Raw genomic sequence first — 20198 nt, 5'->3', positions numbered from 1 at the left:
ATTGTTTTGAATTTCAAGCTTTTAGTATCTCTGATTAATAATAGTACCATTGTTACCAACATAAAAAATGAACTTTCAGACTAGAAAGCAGGAATGCCATTGCACTCTACAAATGTATGCTGTTAGCAATATTAGGAAGGGGCTTACAGTACCCATTGGTACATTCCCTTAGTTACGGGGGAGGGATGGTAGAGGGTACCCTAACCATGTGTAGACTAATTTTTCCATTACTGCTCCCAGTGAATTCCTGTTAATGTTATTACTGACATTAGGCTTCTTACTACTAATTGCAATGGATGAAATTGACACCACCAGCTTTCAAGGGGTATGTCTACACTGCCACCCTAGTTCGAACGAGGGTGGCTAATGTAGGCATTCGAAGTTGCAAATGAAGCCCGGGATTTAAATATCCCGGGCTTCATTTGCATCTTGCCAGGCGCTGCCATTTTTAAATCCCCATTAGTGCGGACTCCGTGCCCACGGCTAAACACGGCACGGAGTAGGTAGTTCGAATTAGGCTCTCTAATTCAAACTACCGTTACTCCTCGTGGGTTATGTTCAGACATGGCCCATAGTTGATCGGTGCAACTCATCAATGCCTTGCTAACTTCACTTCATATCTGAGTACTCAGCACTGCTGTGAATTAAGCGCAAAGCAGTATCTGACAATGGTTAACTTTTTTTCTCTTCCCTGTACTATAAGAAAAATCCTCAATCCTCAAAAGGTATTTTAATTAGATAAAGCAATTTTCTTCTAGTACATATTCATGTTCACTGATTGCACTGTTATCTAGACATTTCAGAGTAGTATCAAATAATTCCTAATGCATGGTTTTAATCTTGAAGTCCTTAATTACACTATTTTTGAATATACCTTATAGAGGTCATTTGCTGTAGGTAAAGTTTCAAATGCATTTGATTAAATTAATCTGTATTCAGTCAGTTAAAAAAACATACTCGGGGCTGAAATTTACCACCAAGTCCATGTCAGACGGCTATTTATTCATTTAAAGAGAAAATAAGGAAAATTCCTTATTTCTATTTTGAATTGGAGATGGTGAAAATATCATTTTTCAAGTCTAAAAAATGTCCCAAAGAAAATGTGTACATCAGTGGTCTCCAACCTTTTAAGTACAAGATCACTTTTTCAATTTAAGTGTAATGTAAGATCTACCTCAAACCCAAATACCCTTGCCCCACTTCTTTCCTTCATCTTCTTTGAGGTCCTGCCCCTATTCCACCCCTTTTCCGATGCCTCACATTGCTCACTCCATCCCCCTTTTTTCACCATTCCTCACTCACTTTCACCAAGCTGGGATAAGGGGGTAGGGTGCAGGCTCCTGTCTTGGGCTTAGGGGTTTGGAGTCTGGTAGGGGCTTAGCCCATGGTAGGAGACAGGGGTCCAGGAGAGGATTTGGGTTGCAAACTCTGAGAAGGAGTTTGAGTGCAAGGGGACTCATGTTTGGGGCAGGAGGTTGGGTATTGAAGGAGGTTCAGGGCTGGAACAGTGGTTATGGAAGTGGGCCATGGCTGGGCACCATTTAACTGAGACAGTTTCCGGGTGTTGGGGCAGTGGGGTTACAGCAGTCTTACTCCTGCCCTGTCCCTGCACTACTCCTGAAAGCAGCTAGCATGTACAGCAATGACTCCATGGTGCCATGTGTTGCCCCTCACCCTCAGGCACTGAGCCCACAGCTTCAATTGGACATGGTTTCCCATTACTGATCAATGGGAGCTGCAGAAGTGGTATCTGCAGGCAACGACAGCATGTGGAGATCCCGTGCTCTGCCTTTCTCAGGGGCTGCAGGAATGTGCCAGCCACTTCCAGGAGCAGCAATTACCATAGGGATATTGCTCCAGCCATGACAGGTTAGGCATTTTAGAACTCATTGTTCAAAGAATTAAATATAAGCATAAGAGAAATGAAAATTATGAAATGCACAGACCAGCCAAAAAAACTGAAAATTACACTTTGCAAGAAGTAAAAGGAGTATCAACAACCCCCCCCCCCCCACGTGTTGGGTCAGGAGATGAAGTGAAGGGCAATGTGTGTTTGTGAGAATGGCAGACACACACACAGTGTGTGAGTGACAAGAGATTTACATTGTCAAGCTCCTTCCATCCCCTTCTTTCTGTGTGGAGACAGCATTCAGAATTGGGGGCAGGGAGGGATACCCTGACATCAGTGCCCCCCTCTTCTCCCTCCCAAACACTGCACAGCAAGCAGGAGTCTCTCATGGAGGAAGCTCCAAGGCAGAGGGCAGGAGCAGCAGGACAATAGATGGAGGGTAAGTGAAATGCCAGCAGTTGCTAGCTTCCTGGCCAAACAAGTCAAGATCACCTGTCAGAGGCTCCAAGATCTACTGGTAGATCTACTGGTTGATGACCACTGGTTTACATTATCTGGGATGACTCCAAACAACTGGTTCTGAAAGCTTCAAACTTGGCATTTAATCAGTTCCTAGTGTGTCCTATTGTGTTTTAGTAAATTTGTAGAGGGTGGCCAGGGGAACTGAAATGTCTAGAGCCTTACTATTATAAAGCCAACCTTTCCCCTAAATCATTACATGCATTATGACCACCATTTTTTATAACATGGGGGGCATATCTACACTTCAGAAAAGATCCACCTTCCATGGGTCAATCTTCTAGTGTTTGATTTAGCAGGTCTAGTGTAGACCCCCAAATCGAATGCTGAATGGCGTACCTTAAGCTAACCTGCCTGAACTAGTGTAGGTCAGGCCTGGGAACTAAAAACACGAGTTGTTAAAGCTTTAAATAAAGAGCAAAAGTATAGCTGATGTATGCAACTGACCCACAGATTTTGTGGGTCAGGCACATGTAACACAAACTGACCAGTGGGTGGCAGTCACCATCTTGGCCAAAACATGGGACAATTGAACACAGGAATTGCATAGCTAAATGAAGATATGACTAAAGCTAAAGATCTGTAAGTGGGGCTAGAACAAATGCAGCTTAGGCAAAGAGGAGTATTTGTAACACAGTCACCAATGGGTTGTAAAAGTCATAGTAGAATATTAACCGACAAAGGACAATTTCAGAGGGGCATACTATGTATGTGTTCAGAGAAGGCTTATGCTGTGAAAATGGTGACATTTCTTGTCAATTTTGCTCAATGTCAATAGTTTAGCCTTGTAATTCTCATATTGTAGGTTGGGTCCCCAAAGTGGGTCATGACAAGTTCACAGGTGATTAATCAGCCCCACCCAGTCAGGGGCTCAGGGCTCCACTCAGGGAGCTGACTGACTGGGTGGGGCTGATTAATCACCTATGAAGCTGTGCTGCCACTCAGCTTTGAGGGAACAATGGTCATGACCCATTTTTAATGCGGTCACCAGGGCTGGTGTTAGACTTGCTCTGGCTGAAGCTGAAGCCCCACCACCCAGGCCAAAGTCTAAGCCTAAGGTCTCCAACCCCAGGTAGGCCCACACTCCTCTCCATTGGCCACAGTAGCTCTTCCAAGCAAAGCCTTGAGGACCTGTGTATTCCATTATCTATCTGCGGATATCCCCAGGTAGCAGGCCTTGGGTTACCACCTGCATCCCCCACACACCTGGGACTGAAGACCATGGGCTTTGGCCTTACTTACTCCGCCTGTAGTGGCTGGGCTTGGGCTTGAACTCAGGCTTTTGCCCATCCCCACATAAGGCAGTGCAGATTAGGCTCAGACTTTGGCTTCAGTCCCCCTCCTGGCGTCACGTAGTAATTTTTTGTTGTCCGAAGGGGAGTTGTGTTGCAATGAAGTATGAGAACACCTGGTTGAGGCAAATTTACATATTATGCCCATTGAAAACTTTTTTTTTGTAAAGTCTTCAAACATCTTTTGTAAACACCTTTTCTCATTATTTGTAAATTTAACACCATTTATTTTGGATCAAGTGAATCCGTCCTTGCAAACACTCACAAATGTCTCAATTTCTCCTGCCAGTTTTCATGAAATGAAAACTATTTAATTCTGTTCTAATGGTAGATCTAATTTCACCACAGTATATAGTGTTATTAGTCAACCAGACATTCATTGCCAATATTTGAACAAAAATGGTTCCCAAAACGGTTCCCCTTTCTTTCGCTTGTGATAAATGTCTATGATAACCAGGGGTACATGTCCTTGTGGAGACATGAGATGAGGGAATGAGAAATCTATTCACTTGTTCTCCCATTTATACAAAGATGATTTTTCATGAGCAAAGGAAGCAGAAAGATCACTAGTAAATGCACTAAACAGACAGCATGTGTGAAACATCAAGGCAGGAGGTAGGGTGTAATAGGGCTGTATAAGAGAGCTCTTTCTCCCGCCCCTTATCAGGATAGTCTTTATAAAATCTGAACGTCTGTTTGCCCTCTTTGCAAATAAAGTTACATTAAGTAAGCATGTTGGAAATATTTCTACTTAAAAAAATGAAGCACAATGATGCTCTGACAAGGTATCGACTGTGTGCATTTTAAAATGAAGTCTATGTAAGTAAATGTACTGGAAAAAGGGAGGATCCTCCAATGCAAAAAATATTCTGAAAATAACCTGACAGAAGGTGCAGTCTGGTACATTGCAGGGTTAAAAAGGATGTTTTGATTCTCAGGGTATGTCTACACTACCCCGCTAGTTCGAACTAGCGGGGTAATGTTGGCATACCGCACTTGCAAATGAAGCCCGGGATTTGAATTTCCCGGGCTTCATTTGCATAAGCGGGGAGCCGCCATTTTTAAAACCCCGCTAGTTCGAACCCCGTGCAGCACGGCTACACGGGGCACGAATTAGGTAGTTCGAACTAGGCTTCCTTCGAACTAGGCTCCATGAAATGAGGAGTAACAGTAGTTCGAACTAGGAAGCCTAGTTCGAACTACCTAGTTCGTGCCCCGTGTAGCCGCGCTGCACGGGGTTCGAACCAGCGGGGTTTTAAAAATGGCGGCTCCCCGCTTATGCAAATGAAGCCCGGGAAATTCAAATCCCGGGCTTCATTTGCAAGTGCGGTATGCCTACATTATCCTCCTAGTTCGAACTAGGAGGGTAGTGTAGACATACCCTCAGAGGTTAAGTCTATGAGCTGTAGAGATATATTATCTCCTGCTGGGATAACTAAGATATTATCCAGAGAGGGGTTGACTGGCATGAGAAGGCAGCAATTTTCCCTAGCCCCTTCAGTTCAATGGTGCAATTTTAATAAGTGTTCTCGTGAGTTCCTCTTTACATTACTCCAGCATGTGATTTTAAAAAATATGAGTATCTTGCTGTAACCTCCTGTGAGCACCCCAATTGCAGGTTCCTGCACTGTCTCAGTTTTAAAAGCCTGACAGCTACTCAGCCCTCTGGCTGAGTCACACAGTTTTATGTGCATTCACAACCCCCTTCCGGGGTACACCTCTAACAGAGGTAAGCTCTGCAGTGTCTCTGAGTCCACTCCAGTCTCTTTCCCCACTCAGTAGGAGAGTAGTGCCTCCAGGGCTTCTCCTCCTGGAGACAGTGTGCTGAACAGCTCCCCACTCTGCACTGTCCCTGGTTCTGCTAGCTAGACCTCTTGATCTTTCTCCCTTCCAGGTCTGTCCTGCAAGTGAGCTGCCTCTGTTTCTGCAGCTCCTTTTGTAGTCCTCCCGGACCCCTGATTGGCCAGTCCTTCCAGAGCTTCTCTAGCCTCCTTGAGGACTCCTCTATGACCTTAGTGTCTAGCCCCATTATACTTGCATAGGGATAAACTGATCCTTTGCACCTAGCTCTTAGCAAGGATGACACAAGGCTTGTGATCCCTTCATACCATCAGCTCTTTTTATTTATATGTTCTATCTACCTTTTGTCTTAAACTCAGACTGTAATATAATTTGGGCAGAGAGTATATCTTTGTTATCAGAATAAAAAATGCTTTGCACAATAGGTACCAGGCTCTTAGTGCTACCACAAGGCAATTCAAGAATTGCTCTAGCATGGGGGAATAAAGTTACCTTTTACAGGGTAAATTCAAGTGCTCATTCATTTCTGTTGGTGACTTGGGTGGGAAAGTCAAGGCTCCACCCATACCCTGCCCCTTCTTAGCACAATTTTCCCTTTCTTTTCAGAGGACAGCTATAGCCTTGTAGACCCCTCTCTCCTCTCTGCACCCAGACATGCAATTTGAAGAAGCCTCACAGGGTGGTTTCTGAGAAAACCTCTGTGGGAAGTTTTGAAGTAAGAAAGCCATTATACAGAGGCAGTTCCACTCTCTTGGCTGTAGTATCTAATTGCAAGTGTCACAGAGAATCATTACAATGGAGGACTTAGCTGCAGTGAGTGACCAGGAAAACTTCAGTGCTCCTCTCATGCTTTCTATGCCCCACAGTACATAAATGACCTGAGTGCATGGCCATGAAATCCCCTCCTTCCAGTCCACCAGAACAGCCTTTGCATGCTAGAGAAAGGCAGTTTCCCTGTGTCACCAAGGACAAAAGATTCATTGCTACCCTCACCTGACTCGGCTCACTCATCAGAGCTATTTCCCTGAGCACGGTTGCTGCTGTATGCAAGCAGATACTTGAAGCCACAGGTGAGAACTGAGTATCAGTGGGGACCAAAGTGGATGAACTACTTCCAAAGGAGCACATCATGCTCCTTCAGTGGAGATACTACACCTCCCTAGTCCCCCATGTACCCTGAATAGGTTTTCTCACAACTCTCATTCAATTAACATCTTATCAACATTATCATTGTACCATTAATTTAAGTCCTGAGGTGATTGGGACATGGTGAAGTGACAGGTGGAGATGACCACTGGCAGTCATAGCCACAATCCTCCAAGTAGGTGGCCTAACAAGTAGTGGCCATTCATCTCCATCCATGGGGCAGCAGAGAAGTTTAGCAACATCCTAGGTGAATGGGCAGATCTTTTTAGGATAGCACTTTTTAAAGGAAAGGGGCTAGAAAAAGTGCTCTAAACATTGCCTGCCTCATAATATCTGGCCAGATCTACCATGGCTGGCAGATCATCCAAAAGCAGTGAAAAATATTAAAAAAGAAAAGATTCACCCTCGGAGCATGGACATGGCCACACTCTTATGGATGGAGGCTATGCACAAAGGCCTGAGAGAAGAACAGCTCTCGTCTCCAGAGCAGGACTCATGGAATTGTATTTGCCATAAGAACATTATTTTCCATAAGAAACAACTTCCTGACCTTCTTGTTGGTTTCAATGAATGACTCATGAAACTTTGATTTCCTTGAATCCTCTATGTCAAGTCACTATCATCAGTGTTTTTTCACCTACACTGAGTAGCAAAGAGGAAAGCGAGGACTTGAACTCCATCATCAGATCAAACTCTGCATATGACAAACTAATCCTGCTGGGAAACTTTAATGCTAGAGTTGTTAGAGACAGGAGTGGCTGGAGAGATGTGATAGGATGACATTCAGTGGTAAATATGAACAGCAATGGATTTCCCCTATTGAGTAAATGTGCAGAACAATCTGCTCATCACTAATACCATCTTTAGGCAAAATAAAATGACAGAGATGCACCCATGGTCAGAAATATGGCACCTGACTATGTTGTCATCCACCAAAAAGACACCCATGATGTCAGTTTTTCCAGAGCCACACATGGTGCAGAATGCTGGATGGACCACAGATTGGTAAGGACAACACTGAACCTGCTTAGCATTCCTTCATAACATTGGTGTTCCAAGCTTAATGGAACAGATTTCAACATAGCAAAGCTGAAGCACCCCACCCATCAGGCACAGTTTCAACAGACAGTTGATGACAAGCTTTTTTTAATGCCTGCCAGTCACTGGCAGCCCATCAGAAAAACTGAACCATTTTAAATGTATGATTACTGGCACAGTGCTAGTGCCAAAGAAAACTATACACAAGGAATGGTTAGGATGAGAATAACAAGGACATTTCCAAACTCCTAAGTGATGAGCAGAAAGCATTTGTTAAAATGGCAGACTAAACTCACTTCCATTTCAAAAGAAAGGTAAGTTTAAGTTTAAGTACCTACACAGCAAGGTCCAGTTTGAACTAAGGAGAAAACAAGATGAGTAGTGGGAGAGGAAAGCTGCAGATATCCAGAATTATTCACATACAAACAAGGCAAACATGTTCTTTGATTCTCTCAAGCAGCCTATGGACCATCTAAATCTGGCACAGCCTCCTCCAAGTCAACAGATGGCACAACCTGCATCAAAGACAAGGTGGGAATCACACAAAGATGTAATTGACTCAATAGACCATCCAAAGTTAATCAGCATGATAACTTACTTGAGCAACCCATCAAAGGGGACCTCTCTCCATTAGCTGAGGAAGTTTCAAAGATTATCAAACAACTGAATTCTGGCAACGCTTCTGGAAAAGATGCTATCTCGGCAGAACTGTATAAAGAAGCAGGCCCAACGGCTTGAGGATGTTTCATGACATCCTGCATAGCATGTGGGGGGAAGAAGAAATGCCTCTAGTCTTCAAAATGCTTTTATTATATCACTGTTCCAAAACAAAGGCAGCAAAGCAAACTGTGGATGTTGCAGAGGCATTAACTTCTGGCAAAATACTACCTCACGTTCCATTTAAAGACATTGCAAACATATCTGAGGAGACTCTGACAGAACTGCAATGTCGCAGCAATAGAGACACGATTTTGTTGTAAGGCAGGTCCAGGAAAAATGTTTTGAGCAGAATAGGGATCTGCATGTAATTTTCATTGATTTGACCAAAACTTTTGATACAGTCAACAGGGAGCGTTATGAGCTATTTCATGTAAACTTTGATGCCCAAAAAGCTTCATACAAACTATCCACCTGCTTCATGACCAAATGACTGTGCAAATATTCACCACTGCTGCCCTCTTATGCATTTGAAACTTGAATGGAACAAAGCAAGGCTGCATACTTGCTCCAGTGCTTTTCAGCTTGTTCCTTACTTGTATTCTCAGCCATGCAACAAGGGACTTGGATCAGGGGAGATATATCCACTCTTGAGTTGATTATTCTTTCTTTAGTGTATTAGTCTTAGAAATTGGTCTTCAAAAATCAGAGAGGTTTCTCAGTGAGGCACTTTTTGCAGTTGATTGTATCTTGATGGCTCATAAGAAAGACAACCTTCAGGTCATTGTTGATAGATTTTCTGATGGATCCTTATTCTTTGGCCTTACCATCTGTCTTGGGAAGACAAAGATCTTCTCCTAACCAGCACCTCATTCCACTGCCCGTGTCAGCCATCTTCATCCAAGGTACACAGGTGAAAAACATGGATCAGTTCAAATATTTGGGCAGTGCCATTTCAAATGGTATTCCCATGATAAAGAAATCTCCTCTGGAATTAGTAAAGCCAGTTGGGCCCTTTGTCAACTTTGCACAAAAGTTCTTAACCAACACAACATCCATCTCTCCACCAAATTAAAGATCTAAAGTGCAGTAGTTCTAACACCTGTCCTGTTATATGGACTACTTATAGATGTCACATTAAACAGCTTGAGTAATTTCACCTGTGCTCCCTCTACTCAGGAATGAGCATTTTCTGACAGGACAGAGTAACCAAATAAAGAGTGAACACAATTAGCATTCAGGAAAAGTTATTGAGAGCACAACTTAGGTGGGCCAGCCATGTCATCAGAATGGAAGGCCATTATCTCCCAAAACAGATCTTGTATAAGGACAGGGGTCAGGATCATTCATAAAAAACACTTAAAAGATCATCTAAAAAGCAATCTGTCCCAAAAAACTTCAGCAAATGTCTCAGAACAGGACTCTCTGATAGTCTCTAGCAAGATGTGAGAAATTTGACCGGACTGACAAAATTATTTCCAGTCTGCCCATAAAAGGTGCCACATAGTTGCATCAATAAACATCATAGATACCGACTTCCCATGCCCATAATAAGGCTCACTCTGTGGATCAAGATTCAGATTGTGGAGTCATATGAATAGCCATATATGAGAACTGCAACAATATCATCATCATCACTGATGGACTACTACTACTACTACTACTACAGTGAGAGGAGGGAACTTACATACTCTTAGGCTACGTCTAGACTACATGGCTCCGTCGACGGAGTCATATAAAATAGTCTATTCGGCATAATCAAAGAAGCAGGGATTTAAATAATCCCCGCTTCATTAAAATAAAAATGGCCACTGTGCTGTGCCGACAATCAGCTGGTTGTCAAGCACAGCATGGTGGCCATTTTTATTTTAATGAAGTAGGCATTATTTAAATCCCTGCTTCTTTGACTATGCCGAATAAACTATTTTACATGGCTCCGTCGGCGGAGCCATGTAGTCTAGACGTAGCCTAATTTACCTAAATAGCCTTTAATAAACATTGCCCGCTTTTAAATTACCTAGATTCGGGAACACTGCAGATAAAATCTTATAAGGGTGACATCAGCTCTTCATCAGGGTAGGGATTTGCCTCCAGTATCTTTAGGACCATTTAGTTGGCTGCCATTCTCTACCATAAAGATGACAACATATACAATACATGCTTTGGAATCTTTTGAGATATGCAATTATAAAAGGTATTTTTAAAGGAAATGACATTAGAAAAAAAGATATGAATTGACTTGCTAACTGCAAGTTCGTACCTATATTAAGCATATTAAGGAAATAGACATGACTCCCTTTTTATCTCTACTTTCATTTGAAAATTTCAGTTGGTAGTATCCTTAATACACTTTTAGTCCTTAGCATATGAAGGAATTATGCCCTCGAGAGTTTCTATAATTGCCTAGAAATCCATTGCCTATTATCTTGTCTTATTGCTTAAATATAGCATTAAAATAAAATTATATTGCATATTTATAAGCTTAAAGTAAATAGGGACACTGTGGAGGCACAGTAAATATTCAAAGAATTGAACACTGTTTCAGCTGCATGATTTTCATTGCCTTTTAAAGGAGTTTTTGCTGCTAAATCTCTCATCATTTCCTGAGAATGCACCCGTGCATCTTTTGGATACTCTGTATGCAGCAGGTTTACTGAATATAAACAAATATTTTTAAGCAATTATCTGCAGCAGAGTGAAGTTTCCTGAGTGACCCCTTTGAAGTATGACTTCAACTAACTGTAGCATGTGTTCTTTAGACACAGGCAGGAAGACATGACACATTGCTCAAGAGTATATCATTAACTCTGTTCTGAAGAGTTATTACACTTATTGAAGTTCTGGACATTCAAAACTGTTGTATCAAAAAAATCCCTGCTTTTGATTTTGAAGACAGCGTGGCTAAGATAAAGAATTCATCCAACTGACACAAGGAACACAGGAACACATCCAGCTGCTGTGAACACAGGAACATGTGAATGGTATGAAAGTTTTAAGGTACCAAAGATTGTCCAGCATGAAATCCATTGCAGAGAAAATGCTGAAAACAATTTGTGGCCTGTCAGATGCAGCTGCAGTGTGGGGCTTTACACTAAGTACAAATGACATAAGATAACAAGGTACAGTTTTGTAGAACATGACATTATCTGATGGAAAAAATAATGAGCAGGGGTTTCCCTTAAATGGTTTCTTTGTATGTATATTTTAAACATCAACTTTGTCACAGCAGTTGCAGTGTTTTAATGTTCATTTAGCCCTTGATAATGTTACCTTATTTTTATCAGATTTCATCATGCACTATGAATTCCAGAGATACACTGCAGAATAACTTTCTTATGACAGAAGAATTGCTGCATTGATCATATTTTACAGGAAAACATTGTTCAGAGGTCTTCTTATTTTTGAGAACTTGAGAAGTGTGTAAATTTTTGCAAAAAGACTTTTAATAGATAATCCCAACAAAAAATTCATGGAGGAAAACAGCTATTACATACCCAGTAACGTTTGGTGCATATCTAGTCTTTTTTATAACAGACCCACAATGGATTATTCTTCATATTTTTCATTTTATAGTAGTGAGTTAATTTCATTTTGAAAATTGATTGGAACAACTGATTTTCTTGGCTTGTCTCTGATACATTTGTATTGCTTATTAAAAGTTGATTTCTCTTTAATGTTGTCACTATCCTTGCTGCATGACTTATAGTATGTTTTAAAGTTGCACGGTAAATTTTTGGGTATAGATATCAGATATAACAAAGGCACATATTCTCCAATTTTATCATGTGTTCATTAAAACAAAAGTGTTTTAAAAAAAATAGTTTTGCAAATATTTAAAGATTCTGTATAACTGTTATAGAATGTAATTGTAATATACAATATTCCATTAGATTTACAAAGAACATTTCCAGAGAACCCCAAATAAATGAAGGAAAATGAAAATATTACGAGACACTTCTGTGATTTCATGACCATTCCTGTGCTAACTATGCAAAATCAGGGCCTCTATCCTTCAATGAGATCAGCATGGATAAGTCTCTGTGTTCACACACAATCCTATTCACTTCAGTGGGGCAATGCATAGGATCAGAGGTCAGTCTATATGGAACTCAGTGAAGGATTGGGAACTATATTCTAATAAACCATTTGTAAATAGGTTGGAAATCAGTAACCTGCTGCTATCAGCATGCTACTGAAAATGGCACAACATATTTGTAATGGTACGCCTGGGGCAGCAACCCTTTGTGAACCTTCCAGGTGCCTATACATGTCCCCATGGGGAAGACGTCTCTCTCTAAGGTGGACTCCAACCCACCAGTTAATTGTCCTTCAGTCCTTCCTTTCAGCAGAGGAGGCAGGATATTAGAAGAGCATAGCCCTGAAATGTTCTAAACAAAATCAAAGAATTCAATACTAGTCACCCAAAATTCTTCCTGTGGAGCATCCCTGACCTTTCCCCCATGCTTGGGTCCCACAGAGTCTTACTCACATGTAGCCTACTCCTTGGCATGAATCTGCTCCTCCCCAGTAGCTGCTCCAGTTAGCCAGCCCATCTCAACAGAACTCTGCCAACAAAGTTCTCTTCAAGCAGAAAACCTTCTCCCTAGCCAATCAGCCTTGAACCTGTCAGGCTTTTCCCCTTTATTTGGCTTCTGGGGTTGGTTATATCTTCATCAAGTGACAAGTGGGGCTAGCTTGAGCCCATAGACTCATCTTCACTGCTTTCCCAGTAGTGTAGATCATCTGCCCTATCACAATGCTAAATCCTTTTATCTATTTGAATTGATTAAAACATTTCTCAGATACCATAACCAGACCTACTGAGATGTTTTTTTATCCCTTCCTTTCTTGCCAATGGTATGATTAATCAAAATAAAATGAAAATATTCTTCCTCACAATAAAACCCGCACAGAACAAAATCCAAAAAGAAACTGAATTTTAACACTTTTTCCCAAGGAATAAGGATAAGCAACCTCCTGCAGAGTGAGGTGCCATGAAATATGTTTTAAGGTGGTAAAATTGGGGCAGTATTTTCTTCAAGTGCTCTCTCTGATTCTAACCACAAAAGGGAGGTGTCCAATTCTGAAGAATTTCCTTCCTACTTCATCTGGTTCACACCTACATATATCCGATCTCAAGAAGACTGAAAGGAAAGACCCCTGTATTTCCAGAGGTTTATTCAAGCCACGGTACTATATTAAATAGTTGCTTTCACACACATTTCACTGGGGTGAACATGTTTTTCACACCAATCCTATGTTCAAGAACAAAGGTTGTCAAGTGACAACATTGCATTGATATTTCTTCAGATAAAACACAAATGAAAAGAGTAAATGAGTCAGATTAGTGAGTAACCCCCCTGTCTTCCTGCTATGAACCCCTTTTCTGGCCCTGGGATAGCATGACAAAGGGCATGATTAAGAGTGATTTGTTCCAGTTATGCCCTCCGACCCTCGCTACCAAGGGATGCAAAAGGAAGATCTAATTCAGACAGAGAAATTCCAACCGAAATGTGACAGATCAGAGAAAAGAGCTGGAAATATGGAGCACTTGAATATTTCACAATCCTAAACAAGTTTCCACCAAAGCATCCCAGCTTTTGATTACTAAAATATAGTCACCTGCTTGTTTATGTTAATGTTCTAGTTAATTATATATCCGGTACACATGTACATTTCAACAATATCAATCCATGGTGTTGGTTCCATTAAATTTACTGTGCAGCACTTTTCCTTGTAAGCTGTGCACTTGCACGGTTGCTCAGGAGAGATTCAAATGCTGTCCACCCAATCAGCAGACCACCCATAACTAGGCTTGGTGATGGACATTTGAACATGCCTTGGTGAAAATAAAAATTTATTCCACAAATGGATGGAAAAAATCTGCACATGGATGGACAAGATTAGAGTGAACATTAACAGGCACTAGGAAAAGGCTCTAGATGCCATATTGACGAGTGTGATATAAATGCTGGATAGATTTGCCAAGTACACCTTGTACATGGTAAGTTGCAGACTTTCTCCTAGTAGATGAGGCTCCAGTGCCAGATATGGGAGGGTCAGAGAGCTTCCTTCTGAGAGAGATATACATCAGATTTGTTCATGAGAACATTATTTAATGTTCTGCCATATATGGCAGAAGTTAGTTGAAATAAGGCATGCTTCACACATCACTATGTAGTGGCTGAACATTATAATACAATTCATTTATGTCCTTACCTTTTACAAAATATATACAGTGAAATCTTTGTTATCCAGTACTCTGATAACCAGAAAACTTTGTTAACTGGCATCACCCCCATCCACAATACTGTCATCTTTAGGTGCACAGGCCTGGCTTGGTTTACCATGATTGGCTTAATTTTTTATTTAAGAAGTACTAATCATTTTTAACTCAAAATAGAAATATGAGACCAACTGCCTCACACTACAAAACTACCAATATTAAAAACCTGAGTTTTACTATTATTGTCCATTGGTTTTTCCTAGGTTGAGGGAACCTTCCGATAATTGGAATTTTGAGATAACCAGAACACCCTAATCCCGAGCGTACCAGATAACACAAGTTTTACTGTACTAGCAAATTATCTTTTAAGGTAAGTGTGGATTGGCTTGTTAAACAGCTCTGTTTCATACTGGTTTTCAAATCATGAGACTTGGACATCTAGGTGTCCATTAGGCGCAACAATAGTCTGCAGTAGGTTCAGCATCCTTTTAATTATTTCCTTTCTCTGACTGCCATCTGCAGAGATTGCTCTGTTGATTGTTCTTCTGAGGAACAAACCAAATAAAATTTCAGCTGCTTCTGCTGAACTTTGCACTGCCAGTCTCAATCACATAGGATCTGCCCACTGAATTCTTCTTCTGTACAACAGCTGAAGTTATCTCAAATTGGATAGATAGAAAAAAATGAACAAACATGGACACCAGGTTCTAGATTTTACTTTTCTCTGGATGTCGGTTGTAAAACTGTTTGTAGAGTTTTTCTTGCTTCTTTTTATCCAACTTGACTATTGTCTTCATGTCTGGCCACTTTGGAGATAGAGCTAATGTTTCAAGAATTGAAAACAATTGGAGTTTTCTTCCATCAGGAGTTCTGGGCTATATCGAATAGCTGCTATTGATCTGTAACTCAGAAAAGCAAGGAATGGATCTTTGATATCTGTACAGCTGTCTCAGCCTTTTCATTTGTCTGTGGGTACTGTGGGCTGCTAGTAATATGATCAAAACTGTATTTCATTCATAATAACTTGATTTTCACTATAGTCCACTGTCCATCACTAGCTGTTCTGGAATACAAGCATGAGCAAAAATGTATTTCAGTTTCTCAATCACACTGTGACATGTTATGTCCTTAAAGTACATTTTCATGCATATTCAGTTTCATTCTCCAGGCAGCCTCTGTCTCATCACATGTGATAGATCCCAGAGACAATGACTCTTGATTGTTTTCAATGAGAGTCAGCAAACATTTGCAAAAATGTCCACATTTTATACATCTGTTGAGCTTTGAATTTTTCAACATTTGTGCTTTTAGCTTTATAGCTTTGGTGTTTTCCTGGAATTTGTCTGTCTAATCGAGGAATACTTTCTCCTTGTTTCAGGAGTATTATGGTAATGTCTTTCTGAATGCACACTGCATCTGTTCACAGTTTCTATGCTAATTTATTGTTTTTCAAATTTGATAAGTTGCTTTTTGTTTTCTTGTTTTACCATCTTAGACAGATTTTCTATTTGACTAGCTATTGTGTAGGGTTAATTCTATTTTTAACGATAGCTGCTGTGAAATATTGTTATCTATTAACCTCACAACCAGCCTGTCTCCAAAATTTTCACACTTAGCAGCTCGAAAAAAATAAAAATAAAAATCAGTCTTTACCCAATGAAAGATTCGACATTTTCCCCTGGTCCTTGAATTCTCCAGTGAAACATAATCCTTCATAAACCACATTACTCTGAGGTGTACAGTAAGCTTCAAACATATCCAGACACTTTCATAGTTAGCCATAGTCTCCAGTTACATTGAAGAATTGAAAGATAAGCTCTTCCTGCTTCCCCAGAGCATAAATTAAAGAAGATACCTGCATACTACTACTGGGTGACCGGAGAACAGAATGGGAGTTGAAATTCAATGTTGATAAATGCAAAGTAATGCATATTTGAAAACATATCCCAAGTATATACACAAAGTGATGGAATCTAAATTAGCTGTGACCACTCAAGAAAGAAATCCTGTAGTCATTGTGGATAATTCTCTGAAAACATCTTCTCAACATGAACCATCAGTCAAAAAAGCTAACATTAGTAAGGGATAAAAAAGATAGAAAATATAATAATGCCAATAATGTAAATCTATGATATATGTACTCATTGAATACTGTAGGCAGTTTCAATTGTCCCATAGATTAGATTAGATTAGATTAGATTAGATTAGGAAAATTACAGAGAAGGACAACAAAAATTATAATGGGTATGGGACAGCTTCTATATGAGGAGAAATTGAAAAGACTGGGACTTTTCATCTTGGAAAAGAGAAAACCAAGGAGAATATAGTACCGATCATTTAAATCATGAATGGGATGAGAAAATTAGCAGGATGTTATTAATTATTCCTTCACACACCATAAGAAAGTACTGAAAAACAGGTTTAAAAACAAAGGGAAGTACTTATTTACACAAACACACAGCCAACCTGTAAAACTCTTTTCCAGGGTCCATTGTGAAAGGCAAAAGTATATTGGGTTTCAAAAGATAATTAGATAAATTATGGAGGATACATAAGCCATTGGCTAGTAGCCAAGATACTCAGGGATGCAACTTTCTGTTGGTGATATCCCTAGCCTCTGACTACCAGAAGACCAGAGATGGAGATTCCACAACCTCCATAGGTAATTTATTCAGTGTTTAGCAATGGGCTTAAACTGCAGCAAGGGAGGATTAGGTTGGACGCTAGGAAAAACTTCCTACCTGTCAGAGTTTTTAAACACTGGAATATATTACCTATGGAGGTTGTGGAATCTCCATCTCTGGAGATATTTAAAACAGGTTAGATAGACATCTGTCAGGGATGGTCTAAATATTGCGTGGTCTGGCTGTAAGGGCAGGGGACTGGACTTGATGACCTCTCGAGGTACTTTCTAGTTGTAGTGTTCTATGATTCTATAATCTATGATCCAGAGAACTTCAGCTTTGACAAATCTTCACAAGAGACATGAAGCATTATATTTACAAAATTTCAAATTGATATAAAATTCCATAAGAAAATTGAAGATAACAACATAAGAACAGCCATACTGGATAAGAACAGTGATTCTGTTTTCCAAGAGTGGCCTATGCCAGGTGCTCCAGAGGGAATGAAAAGTTAATCAATCAGGTGATCTGTTGTCCACTCCCATCTCCTTTGCTCCTGTCTTTATCACCCGTTTGGATGGTTCACTGGTTACAGATCCTTGTCCCAGCTCTTTATGATTGTGATGCATTAGTACAGGACAGCATAACTCCCAGGATCTTTTGGGGAGATATTCATAGATCATTAAGCCCCAAATTTTGGTTTCAGTTACACAAAAGGCAACCCTTTTAAATACACCACCAGGAGATCAGCAGGATTAAAAAAACCCAACATTTTATATGAGTAATTAGAGCATCCATAATTATATTATATGGGATGAAACATTTATAAAGGGATGGTTGAGCATTCAATTTCCATGGCACAAGCCAACCATTAATTTTCAAGGGTTAGGCAGAAATTTCCCTTGTGCAAAGGTTATTGCCTATTTAGCTGTTTTGATTTTTTGCACCTTTTCTGGAAGCTTCTGATATTTGCAAGTGACAGAAAACTCACTAAATGAACTTTTGGTTTGATTTAGCAGGGCAGATCCTTTTTTCACAATGTTCAGTGTAGTTGAACTGGTGAGTAAGAGCTGAAGTTCTAGTAGTGAAAATTTCCTGCAAATCAAGTTTGGCTAAAAGGGTAATATACTGATTTAAACTTTCGCCAGCTGTCCCTATCCCCATTCCCCAACTCCCACTCCTGCCACACTCCCTTAGGTTTCTGGCCTGTAAATTGCAATAGTCAAAGAAACTACAAGACCTCAGAGAATCCAGACCAGGTTTTCCACTAAGCCCAGTGCAGACTGGGAGCAAATTAGGGGTTTTAGTAAGTGTAGTGTGAATACTCCTACAGTGCAGACATGATCAATAAATCTTACAGGATGTACCTAGCTATTGGATATCAGTGCCTTGATTTAAGGAGCTACCAGTAACCAGGGACACAACAGAAGAGGGTAGAGGGTATTAGATTCCCAGTTCCTTTTACCTCTTGGAAGAGGTCCAGAAAAACAATAAGATTCATTGACTTTTGTTACCAGAGAGAAACAGATGCATCTGCTGGATCAGACACTGTTGTGAATTTTGTGATTGAACATGTTATGATCTGATTAAGCATCCTGTGTACTGAGATACAGCATTTGCATTAAACATGATCCATAAGCATATTACCTTTATTAAAAAAAAGTGATGGCCTGTGCTATATTTTACCAGTTCTTCCTGATGAAGCAGAGCACTGGTTTGAAGCAAGACACTGCTTTTGATGCTTCTTTCTATCAGAAAGCTGATTCCTTAGAACACTCTCCCCACCAAGAGATAGAACATAATTTTTAAAAATATGTTAATTTTTTTAAAACGCAAATTCTTGGTTCACCAACATGAAACTGAATGTTAGCTTCTGATTATTTTTGACTAGCTGCCTTATGTTCAACTCCCTGGTTTTATACCAGACAGAGCATAAAATTATTACATTTTTTAATCCTCTGATTGCTTAGCACTGCTACAGCTCTCATTTGTGTGAATCAAATTTTTGCTTCAAAACTTGTGAGAGAGCACTGACATGATAGTAGCGGTGCCACCAGTTTGTTTTAATCTACTTGTCTTGCTCTCTCACCCCCAACCACACACTAGCTCTCTTTCCCTTTATTGAATCTGCCACAGAAACTTGTCTGGCTATTGACTCTGCAGAGTGTGCCAGTTCAGCATTGCAAGGTCACTCATAACTGCATGTGAACTGTTTTCTCGTCCCTCCCTCTCCTTCTCCAATCCCCCCTTTCTCTCAGAAGGCAACCAGGCTCAAAACCAACTACACTGGCACACCTTACATTGGAATTTTATCAGTAATAAAAGGGATTGTGATCATTAAGTGAAGAAAGGTGGCAGCACTAATTAAACTCATTCCAGAGCAGGAGGAGTTTTGTAGACCAAGCTACTGCAGGGGGCGGCCTGCATGTCTCTCCTCCTGGAATTAAAGCCCTGCACAGCCTTCCAAATGGACTAATCCAGTGGTTAAAGAAAGCCAAAAAAAAAGCAGTGTTTTATAGTAGTGTGGGCCTACAAACTTTCCCCCACTTATAGAAAATCCCTTGAGGATTTTGTGACATCAGTGTTACGTGCTTGTCTTTCTGATACCGACAGGGATGGCATTTTCAGCTCCATACCCTCTGGTCCCATTTAGACCTAAATAACAAAGTCAGACATTATGCATTTCCTCTTCACAGCCCACAATAACCTTACCACACATTTGCAAAGAAGTGGCAGGGACATTTTCTTCCATTTGCCCTCTAGTTATGCATTGGGTCAGAAAGAAAGCATGATGCAGACATGCCACATGGCTCTGTTACCTACATTGCAAATGTATTTTAAGTGTGTTAGGCTACATTGTTCAAGAGAAAAATATCTCCAGATGGTCACCAGACTATTAATGTGAACTGTGAAGAAATGGGTTTAACGAAAACATGTCCATTGTTAATCTGCTATTTCCTGAGGGGTAAAAAAAACCCTACTTTGTGTGATGGCATTAATCACACTAGTATATGGGAATAAACTTGGTGCCGCAGAGATAAACTATT

This window comes from Pelodiscus sinensis, chromosome 6 (genome assembly GCF_052426305.1).
Source record: "Pelodiscus sinensis isolate ZL-2025 chromosome 6, ASM5242630v1, whole genome shotgun sequence".
Taxonomy (NCBI): domain Eukaryota; kingdom Metazoa; phylum Chordata; order Testudines; family Trionychidae; genus Pelodiscus; species Pelodiscus sinensis.
Note: the sequence above shows the minus strand (reverse complement) of the source record.